At 34.4% G+C, this 12,871-nt stretch overlaps 1 protein-coding gene across 2 annotated transcripts in view; it reads right to left on the bottom strand.

Annotated features, from left to right (window-relative positions):
* Nucleotides 1–12,871, bottom strand: part of Galnt13 (polypeptide N-acetylgalactosaminyltransferase 13) — a 490,025-nt gene that overhangs the window by 207,231 nt on the left and 269,923 nt on the right. The gene's annotated exons all lie outside the window — the stretch shown is intronic.

Here is a 12,871-nt window from a genome sequence, read left to right as displayed (position 1 = left end):
ACTATTTTTTCTTTCCCAACATCACAAGTAAAGATATTCATAATAACACAACTTCAAACTTGAAAGCCCCTTATCCAAGAGATGTTTTAGGATGATGTGAAATAATTTTCCTCTCAATAAGCACTGCAAGTACTCACTTGGCCTTTTGAAAATTAAATATGCATAATTACTAATATTTTATTTTAGCTCCTGCAGGGAACAAAGCAGCATGATTTACGTGTGCTTAAGAAAAATATAAGACAGCTAATATTCAATCTAAGTTGGACAAAATAAAGACCAAGTACAACGTGAAAAGTTGAATGTAATTAATTGATACAAATTTTATTCTTAGTTTAGAAAAAAATCTATAGAACTCAAAAAGTTATGAGCATAAATCATCATGGGCTTTACAGGGGTTTGATGCTTGAGGTATATAAAACTTATTTTTCTCTTCTGAAATCTAATCATGTATGACTTTTATTCTATTAGAGAATCCTTTAAGCCATACCTGCTTTCAACGAAAGGTTAAGTGCCTGACCCTAATATATATATTCCTGGAGATCAATAAACACATCTCAAACTTCTATGTATGCAGAAAATATCTAAAGGTTTGTGAAAATGAAGATGTAATTTATTACATTCAGCTTGGAGCCTAAAATTCCATATTGTTGTTGGCCTTAGGAGTTCACAGAGCTGTTATGAACTGCACCATAATTGTCACTCATCTTAGAACACAATGTTTTGAGAAAAGATTTTAATTTTGTTATATCTGAACAGTCCAGATTTTTGCCTTTTCATCAATCAATCAAAAAAGATAGACTTGAATAAATAAATAAAATATGTGAAGTTCTAGGTGGATATCTGAAACTTAATATGAAGCTTTCTTGTAACAGTTTGACATTTGTGTTTTGTAATTTTAATTAATCATGATTATAGACTAAAAAAATGCCAAAAGGTATCTGTAGCAGAAAAATAAGTTCATTCGCCTTAAACTATTTTAATGTTAACTTTTCTAAAGACTTGGAAAATTAAAAGGTTCCATAAAACAAAATGAAGCCAATAACTCCTGCAATACAGGAAGGCTTAACATATTACACAATGAAATGTTGTTAAAATTATTTTTTTACACCATGACTAGAAAAAAATCCAATGTGAAACTAAGGCATTATGATAAAACTGCTGTGTGCCTGTTGAGATCTTAATCATGTTTTTGAAAACAAAGTAAAATATAAACTACTTAGTGAAGCCTTCTGTAATATAGTCAAATAAAAATGTATAAATATCTCAGTTATATTAATTTTTTCTTGAATTTGCTTGAAAAATATTCAGTAAGGTTTACAACAGAAAAGATACAATGCATGCAAGGAAATAAAAATGTAGGGGGTAGGAAAAGCAATTGAGTTTCTAGCTATCTCTTTCTATTCTGATGGCACGATTCAAATGATTTTTTTTTGTTTCATCATTTTGTCAGTTATATCTCCAGGCAGTTCATCATTAAATGAGCCGCAAAAGCCATCTTTGTAAATGAGAAGTGTTGTACCCACCACTTTTTACAAACCTCCTCTTCTGCCTCATCAAAAAATTTAAAAGAATCCCCTCTTTCCAGATGCCATGCTCAAACTATGACAATGATAATCATCCTCAACCATTAAGAAGCAAATTTAAGAAAACAGAATGAAGGGAGTTTAGCAGTCCAAAGCATAGGCTTAACCCAAAGCTTACAGTAAATAAAGGGAATTTCCTTTAGAAATGTGGAATTAGATACATTATTTAAAATGCTAAACTAAAATGAAGTATAGTGATTCAAACTTATAACCAGGTATGTAGGATGTAGAAATCAGGAAGATCACATTTTATGACCAGCCTAAACAAAATATTACTGAGAATATATCTCACCAACTACAGTAGTGTGGAATACAGTTGTAATCTCAAGTAAAAAGGAGGTGTAGACTGGAGGACTAAGGTCTAAAAAAATCAGCTAAAAATCTAAAAGGATTCAGAGCATGGTTTAAATGGAGAGTGCTTTCTGGGAAGCATAAGGCCCTTAGTCCAAATCCAGTGCTAGAAAAAGATATAAAGTTAAAGTATATATTTAGATCCTACAGATTGAACTATTTTCATTAGGTTTTATTTTTGTAGTTAAAAATGCACTGACAAATATGAATATTATGTGGATTTTATATGACAAAATTATAATGAACTAATTTATAATTAATGCAGCTATGATGGTCATGAAAAACTTCCAGTTATTTTTAATGTAAAATAAAATTAAAGGTGACTAGTATGTACATTAATTCTTCTTTCTATATAACCAGCCATTCATCAAAGAAAACGCACTGTCAGCTCCACAAAAGCATAATAATAGTATGAAGAGCTGCATTTCTATAAATGAACTTCATTATGTTAATCATTGCATAATGTTTGTGGATATCAAAGAATCTAGTTGTAACACCTCAATAAAGTTGGACAAAAAGTCCTTTATCAGAAAAGGCTTTGGGCACTATAGTTGGCCTATGTATATTAAACACTTCCTATATTACAACTTCTATGTAAGCTTCTCTAGTTATCAAAAATGTGTAGATACATACTAACAAGAAGTTAGGATTTCCAAATTTTATGATGGGTTGTGATACACTGAGCTGATGCTACTTTCTGTATTTCATTAGTCACATATACTGACATACACTATGAATCTGTGTGCAGAAAGAGAAAAATAATGTTCTTGGATGAACTAAAACCCAATGCTTTCTTGAAACTACAAGCAACTAAATTGGTATAGGCATAGATTCTATAAATATTGTCATGTTTATGCATGCCACATCAAGCTCCTGTTCTTTCATAATTTCTTCCACTTGTTCTGAAAGTCCATCGCCAGTTCTAACTTGCATTGCATAAAATATGGGAGGAAAACATTTAGCTCACAACTTACTAACAACAGGTACAAGTTTCATCTTGTGGGCATTGCCTTTGGTACTACAAACTTTTTATGAATTTCACAAATAATTCTTCTCAGACATTCAGGTGAAGTGAATTATACAGGGATCTTGTTAAAATGAGCTTCTGGGTCTACTGCTCCATGATGCACTGAATGTGATGCATTTCTTATGAGATCCTTGGAGATAGTAGCACCTCCAGAGTCTGACTGACAAAAGAAGCAAACCTATATAAATTGTCTGGTTGACAATTAGCAAAAAAAATGTAGAATTCTAGTTGCTTCTCCATAAATAAATTATATTTCATCTCTGCTGCTAGTCTCTATCTTTCTTTTTAGGCAACTTATTGTTCTACTACTATATGATAATGCAATCTCTGTAAAGTTCTATTGAATAGCAATTAAACTTAACATGGGTGGTGGGAGTAATTTGGAGAGGCAACTAAATAAGCAGTTAAGACAACATGTATGCACATAGGAATATTGCCTACCTAACCACTGAAAACCAGAACACAGTGACTGTAAGCACTTTCTATATTTTTTTTCTCATTTCAAACACACAAAATAAAAACATACATTTTAGGATAGATAACTAAAATATATTTTTGTTGACCCAAGAAACAGTAGTTAAAATTACTGTCTAATTGCCTTTACTATCTAAGCAGATTCACCAATTTTTTTGCATAAATATTTCAAAGCAAAACTAGAAAGAAATATGGGGAAATTTTGGTCCATACTTAAATAGATGGGAATCAGATTATAGTCTTGTCTTGCTAGTACATATATTTAATATCTTTATTTTTATATAATAAGATTATAATCTCCAAAGTCTTATCCAAATATATCATAAACACTGCTTGGTTTACACAGCACAGTGAAACTTACAATCTCCAAGTTCATTAACTAAAGCCTTCTTTATAAAGAAACAAGTTCAAGATATATAGCTAGCTAATGTTTCATACACTTATAACAAATAATAAAGTAACAAAAATAAAACAACATATTATCCAATGATAGTGAATTTTTCCCTTGTACTCTCTTGTATAGTATATCAAAACTTAAATCATGTTGGCTAGAAAAAATTAACTTATTTTCTAGCTCTAAGAGAAAAAGCAGTGCCTTAATCTGATATTCAACTATTAATCTTCATATGGAATAAAGGAATGACCATTTCTTTGAATATTTCATTAAAGTGACCATAGAAGGCCACTTTCCAGGGTCAGGTTGTTTACCAGGCTTAAAGCCTGGATGTGAGATGCTATTTCTTGTAAATTAGATGCCATTTCCGGTAAAGTCCTGAGGAATCAGAAAGGTTTCTCTTCATTTACTGCCTCTCCTGTGATGTAGAAGTGCACTAATATTCCAATGTTTGGTCTCCTGACTGTGGATTTTTAAATACATGAAAAAAAAATCCAGCTGCTCTTCTTTAGTGAGAATATGAAAGTAGAAATCATGTTTCCAATGTCTGTAATGTGAAATGCTGAGAGACACTACACTTATTTACCATCTTTCCCCTTGGCTATAAGGAACAGAAACTGTTACAATTTGATTTTATCCCTTTCAAAGCATATTGATGTTTTCAGATGAGCTACTAAACACAACATGCCACATGAAAGAAAGAGAAATTGACTAGATGAGAAAGTGAAATCACAAAGGATCCATAATTACACAGCAGTTTAGTTAGAAACAGTCTATGTAGGACTCCAGACAAAGGCTGTCAACACTATAGTTTACATGACTTGTTGAATTGCTGCTCAGTGAGCCAGTGGTTACCTTTTACTGCTTCAATAAAATAAGATTAATAATAGCAATTAAACTAAAAGACTTGTATTGCAAGACTTCCATATATTTCTTATTTTTAAGAGCTATGAGAACTGCAGAATTACATGTAATTTGTCTTTCCGCTCAACATTCATATCCACGGAGAGATTTTTTTAAAATCATGTTCCAATGCCTCCCTGTAAAGTAAACTTGGACAATAGGAAAGTTGTTTTTCCTGAAAATTGAACAGTTTGGTATTTCAAGTAAAATACTAAACTCATTTGTGCAGGATTTTCTACAAATTGTTTTCTTTCTTTTTTTCTTTTCTTTTCTTTTTTTTTTTTTGGCCAGTCATGAGTCTTGAACTTAGGGCCTGGGCACTGTCCCTGAGCTTCTTTTGCTCAAGGCTAACACTCTACCAGTTGAGCCACCGTTTCATTTCTGGCTTTTTCTGTTTATGTGATATTGAGAAATCAAACCCAAGGCTTCATGCATTCTAGACAAACACTCTATCACTAAGCCTCATTCCCATCCCTGTTTTCTATATACAATGTGTTAAGTTTTCCAAAAGAAAGTTAGTATGCCATAATTCTTTGAGTAATGTAAAGTTTTTAAAAATCACACATTAAATAGGATATTCCAGATACCTTTATTTTAAGGCTTAGGTACACGTTATTTACTTTCTTGAGTTATTTGCTATCCGATCCATTTATTTCTCTTTCTGTTTTTCTGGGTATCAGTAGAGATATACTTGGCAGATAATCAGTAAAAATGTAATTCCATCACTTCCTCACTTCTTGGCTTTTGTTTGAATGAATGTTATAGGGACCTCAGGTAGGAGATTGCTGTGCTTCGGGGAACAGGAACTGGAACTGGAATAAATTCTTTCTCATTGTTTTATAATCCCACATAATATCATTCAAGTACTTCCCCAGTCTCTTGACTTCCATAAGCCTAAATATCTTTATTTATTGTGCTGTTTCACAACAAACCTGTGCAATCTTTATACTTGGAGATTCTTTAAAAGTGGAAAAAATGTTAAGTTTTATCAAATTTACTATGCCTTTCTAATAACCTAGTGTTTTGCAAGTCACACACACACAAAATTAATGGAATGAAATAAATGAAAATTTCACAAAAAAGCAGGCTACTGTATGAGTTATAGAATCCACTGTCCAATTATATTTCTACATTATGATAACCTAAACTAGGGGTATAGAATACAAATTTTATACATTTTCTTCCATATCTTCAATTGATTTTGTTTTCCAATCAGCCAGAGACAGGCAAAGAAATAGATAAGAGAAGGAACATTTTAAAAGTAAGTAGAATAAAAATGTATTAACTGAAATATGGTAGATTAAAAGGAGAACCCAAATAGAGGAATTCCTTTAAAAGTCAAAGTCAAATCCAACATAATAAAATTAGGAAGTGGTTCCTTGAATGGGGTTGGGCGAAGTCAAGGGGAATGGGGTAGACAAATGAAGACAAGAAGAGGGGGAGAAAACAGTAAAAAGTTCAATGTATGTCCAACAAAAATAAGAAGAATGAGAAAAGAGGTTCATAGGGAGGGATGAGTGAGAATTTTGAAAGGGGTGAAATTAAGTAAGATACCTTGTATTCATAAACTGTTTCATTAAATGACAACTCCTTTGTATAACTACTTCATAAAAATAAATAAGAAGCAAGCTGTGTTCTAGTGGCTCACACCTGTAATCTTATCTAATCAGGAGGCTGAGATCTGAGGATTGAAGTTCAAAGCCAGGTTGGGCAGGAAAGTGTGTGAGACTACTATCTCCAATTAACCACTAAAAAACTGGAAGTTGCACTGGTGCACAAAGTGGTAGAGCCTTGAGTGAAAAAACTCAGGGACAGTGCGCAAGCCTTGAGTCCAAGGCTTCCCTCTGTACAGTATTTTCACAATAAAAACAGATAAAAAGACTGATAATAAATAAATTAATTTAATTTAATTAAAAAAATTAAAAGTAAGTATGCAAGTGATTCTATTCAAATGAATTCCCCTCAGTGGTAAGGGAATGATTTCCGTTTAGACACACTGGAGCAATACCTGTATCTGGGTAGCCTAGGCTTCCTTTCCATGCTAGAATTCAGGACCTATGTGCAAATTCTCTAAGCTCCTGCTTGGTTATCACCTAAACTAGAGGAAAACTTCAAGATTTATAAGTACAACAAATTAAATTATAGAGGAGTTGTATGAATATATCTTATTATTATACCATGCTATATTGTGAAGCCCTTCATTATATACTACATGTATGATCATCTTTAAGATTATTTGTGTTGTCTTTCCCCAGGTGGAATTCTAACCCTTCATATGGTCTAATCTCTTCCCTTTTATCCATAGTTCCTGCAACCAAGATTCCACTTTACTCTCTAACTACAATGCAGTTTCAGTGATAGATCTGCAGTCTAGAGCACCCAGTCTTAAGAACTGGTTTGCTGGTGCAGTGTAGCTTTGAGCATTCAGATGAGAGTGTTCTTTCCTTTTCAGTTCTTGTAACATGTGTACTAATCTTGATCCAGTTCTTCTGGCTCCTTCTGCCTGTCTTAGGTTAAACGTTCCTACTTACTAAATTTAATTTCTATTTAGTAGTTTTATATAGAGTGTTATATGCTATATCCTATTTGTCTACAGAGATCTTGATTCTTTTTTGCTCTTGAATATCTATCTGCCAATGTAAACCTCTTCTTGCTAATCAAAAGGGGAAACCTCTGCTTCCTTTCTCCCAATAGGTCTATTTGATTACCAAAATACAGAAACTTTTAGAAAGGTTTAGGCTACTTTTCTCCACCTGTCTACCCTGATGATAAGAGATAATGGGATATACTTATCATTTCTTTGTCTCCTAATACCAGGCATTGCATTTTAGTGCATTATTATATGTGTATTATATGTACTATCATATTTGATTCTGGGACTGAAACCCCAGCAACATTTGAGCTATCAAGACTATAATAAGGCTTCAAACTCTAACCTAGCTTTATTGAAAGCTTCAAAGCTTCCAGAAAATAGATGTATTCAAACAAGGGTCTGCTCAAACAGGCTCCTTCTTAGCAGTTCTGGCTGTTCATATAAGGACTCAGATCTCTCTCCAGGGAACAAATGTAGTTGATCTTGCAAACCACTAGAAGAACTATTGATTTGTGTGTGTGTGTGTGTGTGTGTGTGTGTGTGTGTGTGTGTGAGAGAGAGAGAGAGAGAGAGAGAGAGAGATTGAAAAAGTATGAGAGTATGTGTATGTCCTGGGTTTGAACTCACTGGGCACTTTTTCTTAAGAATCTTTTTGGTGGTTAGCAAGAGATAAGTCTTATGGACTTTACTTCCTAGGCTGACTTTTTAACCTTGATCCTCAGATCTCTGCCTCCTCAGTAACTGGGATTATAGGCATGAGCAACTGGTAGCCATCTACTTGAGAAGTTTTTTTTAAAGGCTGATTATTATGCCTAATAATCCTGATCTATTATATTACATACTGCATTCAATTCTGACAAGAGACTTACATAAAAAAATCTGTCTTAAGCCATTGAAGTCCAGTCCCTCAGTCTCTATAAACATCCATACTAACAAATCCTTTATAAACTTTATAAACAACTCCTTTTCTTTCTTTTTTTTCGGTTTCTGATGCTTTCTTTTTTTTTTTTATTGTGAAAATACCGTACAGAGGGGTTACAATTACATGGGCAAGGTAATGAGTACATTTCTTATCAAGCATTGCTGCCTCCTCCTTTGTTTCCCCTTCCCATCCCTTCCCATCTCCCCCACCCCCAAACTGTCAGGCTGTAGTTATTTTTATTGAAGCTTAAATAAAGTTAAGTTTTTATTATAGGTTATTTAGGTGTTGCAGGCAGAAATTATAATCCACACAATATTATTAATGTACTAATTATTTTATTATTCTGACAGGCATAGGCCTACTGATCAAGCCTGAGGACACAACACACACACACACACACATACACACACACACACACACACACACACACACACACACAGGCCATCTAAATTGCGCTGCTGTATCTTAGTTCCTTCATCATCATTCTTTTAGTGAAGAAAGGTGTTCTGACATTGAAGTATTACTTATTTATAAGAAATTATGACTTTGCTTTTTTCTTCAAGGAAAGAGATGGAACAAGAAATCATTATGTTAAGTGAAATAAAACCAGACTCAGGGAGACACAAACTGCAAATTTCTCTCTAAGAATGAATACAGAAGACAGATTGAAAACAGCATAATGGTAAGAAAGAGGATTCTGTGTGAGGAGGAAGAAAGCAGGAAGACAGGAGGAGGAAGGGCCAAAAGCCAGTGCTAGAGAGTGAGTATGGCCATCAAGTATAGAATGATGTACAAAGTATCTTTTGTTTTTTTTGGAGGGGGGTCCAATCGTGGGGCCTGAACTCTGGGCCTGGGTGCTGTCCCTCAGCTCTTCAGCTCAAGGCTAGCGCTCTACCACTTGAGCCACAGCGCCACTTCCGACTTTTTTTTTTTTTTTTTGCCTATGCTGAGGAATCGACCCCATGGCCTCAGGCATGCAAGGCAAGCACTCTACCACTGAGCCACCTTCCCAGCCCCAAACTATCTTTTTGAAACCCACTGTTTTATTAAAACTTAAAAAGAGAGCCTTTAAAGGCCACACTAAACTACTCTCTACCTGTGGCTCTCACTGGAACCATAGGAAAAAAGTTTAACAAAGAAGAGACATCTCTGAAAAATGAGTTTGCAAGTATTTTGGTACTGATTCAGGTTCTTTACAATAACAAATTTTCTTTGTCATTTGTTAGTTGATTCAGTATCTCTTAAACGTAATAGTGAAATACCAATATAAAGCAAAAATAAGAGAAACCCATTTACATAAGAAAAACTGTTGGTAGAACGTGAGCACATCCAAGGTGCCAAGATGAGGACTTTAAAGAGGCCTCCAGGCCTCCAATCATAAGCACAGGTAGACTTTTGGTTTAGGGAAATCAAGATTTTATTATTTTATCAACTAGTACAGCCATGCTACTTAGGGAAGAAACTGTTTTTGTTAAGGAGAATTTCTCAACAGTGTCCCTGGAAAAGCAGTCATCAACTTGGAGGGATGGAAACAGGAAATCATGAGATGCTTTGCTCTAGAATGATAGAAGCTTAAGAGGGCAATATTAAATAAGGGGCAAAAAGATACCAGGGACAGGGTATGTGCAGGTAAACTGATATGAGACTGAAAGGTTCCAGTAGCCTACTCCCTATGATATGAAAGCCAAGGGACATTTAGAGAATAGTGACGACTATAGTTCTTGGTTAACAACATTGCAATGCAAACCCTTCTCCCTTCCTATTGTCTGTAAAATTCATGCTATTCTCAAATGTGCGACATTAGTGGTTTCATGACTATGTCTTCAACTGTAGAAAGAAACCAAGTTTAATACTATGAAAAGAGGAAGGAAGAAAGCAGTCACAATTGCAATCACACACCTGTTAGGCCTAAGAGACACTGAATAAATCTTAGGGAGGGCTCTGGACTTCCAATGATAATTCTCATGAAGTTTAAGCTCACCTCAAAGTGACATTAACAAACAAAGCACACTCAGCTGACATTTGTGTTATATTTAAAAATAGAATTTATCATGGCTGTAATTTTGAATATATAGACACTATATTAATCTCATTCGACTTTCTCCTGTGAAATCAATAGTTAATAAGTATCCTTTCATATTTTCTTTTATTTTTTATTGTGAGAATACCGTACAGTGGAGTTACAATTACATGGACAAGATAACAAGTACATTTCTTATCAAGCATTGTTTTCTTTAAGACATAAAAAGACCTAGAGAATTGTGCGTGTAATTTTGTGTTCTTCCTATGGTGAAGAGCTCCCTCAAAGTTTACAAATACACTACAACTGAACTCTTGCTTAAAGTAAAAGAATGCTATTCAAGTAAAAGATATGACATTTGTTATTTCAGAACATGATTCTATGAGATTATTTGTATTATATAAGTCCTGAATATAACTCTTGCATGCTATTGAAAGTCCTTAACAATTAGTTATCAAGAATAAATGTGTTTATTGTAGGTGTAAACTATAATTAAAGTGATATTACAACAAAACTACTACTGTCATTCATACACGTAAAAATCTTACACTTGTTATTGAAAATAACACTGTATATTTATCAATAGACATGGAATCTGGAATAGGCCATTCACATTTTAACCAATAACTTTGAAGTTGATATTGTAAGGGGAAGAGTGACATTATAGTCACCAAATCTTTACGTTTAATATTAAGTTTAATATTCAGTCAACATGTAACATCTGTGCAATAATTTTGAGCCTCAAAATACATTCTTCTCATTGGCTGCTCTTAAGTGTCTAATCAGAAAATTTATGAGTAACATAAAATCTAGCTCAGCTTCATCTCAATCTCTCTTCTAGTCTAACAATCATCTTCACCTCTTCAACCAAGATTTTCATTTCTTTATGTTTGTATGGCTCTAGAACTCACTGTATTGTACAGAATTTCTCCATTATTCTCCTCCTCCCTTCCTCCCCCTCTAACATCTATTTTTTATTTCTTTCAAAAGTGGAGTTTGAAACAAGAGTCTAGACTTTGCTGCGCAAGTCTTCAGCAAAGTACAGTACAGCTTTCTTAAAAACTTACATACATTTTCCATGGTGGTCTTCAAGTCACATTGCCTCCATTAAGGGAACTTGTAATTCCCCAAAGACATTGAACTGTTCACTCCTTTGATCTTCCAATGTATTTTATTCTCCTTTCTACTTCATAAAAGTAAAATATTTGGAAATTTAGCCACAGATAGAATGGAGTCATTCTGAAGGAAGTGAGACCTTCCCCTTCACATTGTAGTCATTCTTCAAAACTAGATGTAGTGCTTTCTGGCAAAGAGCCTTTCATTCTAGGGATAGTCTAATGAGATTGTCCAGTTACCGAATATAAATACTAAACATAAAACATTAGATAAACATCAACATATTCAGCATGTATTTGAGAGATTATATTTACTAGACAACATGATTATGGGCTACACAGTTTTAAGTAAGGAAGAAGTTATTAATAAGGATAGAAATGTAGTTTAGAGGAATAATCTATCTTAAGAACAATCTGAGGGGCTGGGAAGGTGGCTCAGTGGTAGAGCACTTGCCTTGCATGCCTGAGGCCCTGAGTTTGATTCCTCAGCACCACATAAGCAAAAAGAAAAAAGCCGGAAGTGGCGCTGTGGCTCAAGTGGTAGAGCGCTAGCCTTGAGCTGAAGATCTGAGGGACAGTGCCCAAGCCCAGAGTTCAGGCCCCATGACTGGACCCCCCCCACACACAAAAAAAGAACAATCTGATGTTTCCTCATCATTTGAATAAGTATTTTTAGCAGGAACACTGCAGTGATAATGTGTGGCTAGTGTACCATAACAAGTGATATAGGCTATCCACCTTTACCATTATTGATGCTAATATTGATCACTTAAAGATGGAATCTTCCAGATTCTCTATTTTGAAGCATTTATGTCTCTGTATGAAATACTTTCTGATGATTTGGGAGATTTGAAAATTTTTTTGTTTAACAAAATTTCACCTCCAATTATTTCAACCATTAGGAATTATGGAGGCCGGTGGCTCACCTGGTGATGTTAGGGCCCACATCTCTAATTCTAACTAGGTGAGAGGGTAAGACTGAGAGAACATTGGTTCAAAACCATCCCAGGCAGAAAAGTTTATAAGGTCCTTCTCAACTTATAGTTATTCTCAGTGGTACATGCACATCTCTATGAAGAGCTGTGATGAAGAAGGACCATAGTCCAAAGCCAGTCTAGGTAAAGAAACACAAGACACTTAATGTCCATGGAGGGAAGCTGGACATGGTGATGCTCACATGTGATCCTAACAATAAAATATAACAAATGCAGACAGTATCTCAGAAAGACACCTGAAATGGAAGAAGCAACTACTCTAAAAATAAGCCAGTTAAAACCAGAATGGAGGTGTGTCATGACAGTATTGTACAAAGCTTTGACCAAACCTAAGTACAAGGAAGAGAGAGAGAAAAAGAGAGAAGAAGAAGAAGAAGAAGAAGAAAAAAAGAAGAAGAAGAAGAAGGAAAAGAAGAAGAAGAAGAAGAAGAAGAAGAAGAGGAAGAAGAAGAGGAAGAGGAAGAGGAAGAGGAGGAGGAGGAGGAGGAGGAGGA

This window comes from Dipodomys ordii, unplaced genomic scaffold, assembly GCF_000151885.1.
Source record: "Dipodomys ordii isolate 6190 unplaced genomic scaffold, Dord_2.0 Scaffold5, whole genome shotgun sequence".
NCBI lineage: Eukaryota > Metazoa > Chordata > Mammalia > Rodentia > Heteromyidae > Dipodomys > Dipodomys ordii.
Note: the sequence above shows the minus strand (reverse complement) of the source record. Positions and strands in the feature narration are given on the sequence as shown.